Below are 1,291 nucleotides of genomic sequence, written 5' to 3'. Positions count from 1 at the left end.
ACAGGTACTTGTCATTCATTTATTTCCCAAAAAACACCTGACGTAATTAACCAAAGTTTGACCAGTTCAACCCAAGCGATATGATGATTTACGAATTCAGACAATCCGGCAGATGACCCAGTTCTGGTCCCCTGTCCCAACTCCTCCCTTCGTAGCATATCCCTTGTCAGAGGCTAACCTATTCATTACCATGAGCTTTACACTTTCCTACTTTCGATTGCAGCTCTACACTGTGCAGCTAGTCGTGGGTTTATGACCACAGTCCAGTGTTTGGTGAAGGATTGTAAAGTGAAAGTAGACGTAGTAGATAAAAACCAATGTACGGCGTTATTTTACGCCATCACGCTAGGTAATCTAGACTGTATGAAGATATTGATAGAATTAGGGGCCAACCTGTCACATCTAGATACCAAGGGCCGATCGTAAGTAACTTTTAGTTTCCAGTAGGGGTTATAAGGAGTAAACCTAGTATGTGTATCAGGAACACAGAGAGCACCGATTTGGACCATTTCAATTGTTGATCAGATGTATGTTGTTCCTGTTATTATTGCTACGTATTAGCTGTTAAAACTTGTTATGTGTAATCAGGACCATTTATGGTTTCTTTTCGCGCCATTCCAATTTAATATAGATGACTGCTTCCTGGTATTATTGCTACGTATTAGCTTTTAACTCTCGCGATATTGGCGTCAAATTGATACCCATTTAAATTTTAGAACAAGTGGCGAATTTTGGACTTGATCTCATCAGCACCAATCGTATGCACGATATCGGCATTCATCACCATTAGGCTCAAACAAAATTTATCATGGGCCGAATTTTCCAGTGCCGAAAGGCAACTGCCTAGTTTGCTTATAGGTTAACCCGCCTCTGTTTAGAACACCTCTTTACCACCCCTTTGTTTTTTATAAAATTGTTGTTAGCTTACGGTGACTTACATACATCTGTCAAGACAACCAGATTTAGTGCTGGTAAACCCACATTTCTGTTCTATGTAGTCACCTAGTTATTTATAATCTGGTTCTCAAAATGTAATTCATAGTAACGAAGACGAACCCCGGTCATTGTGTTTATTTTCTAATAACGGTTAAGATTATTCGTATACAAAGGTCGATATTGTATAGTCAGACCCGATATTCATTAGTTTTTGAAAGGGAATATATTTAGCCTAACACCTGACAAAGAAAACTCGTACGTCAGTAAAATATTAGGTTGCCATTGTAATTTGAATATAGAGACGTTGATTTGGATTTTATAATAAATTACTGATAACAAAGGGAGATTACCGGTA

This window comes from Lottia gigantea (assembly GCF_000327385.1).
Source record: "Lottia gigantea unplaced genomic scaffold LOTGIsca_30, whole genome shotgun sequence".
NCBI classification, from domain to species: Eukaryota; Metazoa; Mollusca; class Gastropoda; family Lottiidae; genus Lottia; species Lottia gigantea.
The sequence above is the reverse complement of the archived record's forward strand: the minus strand, read 5'-3'. Positions refer to the sequence as shown.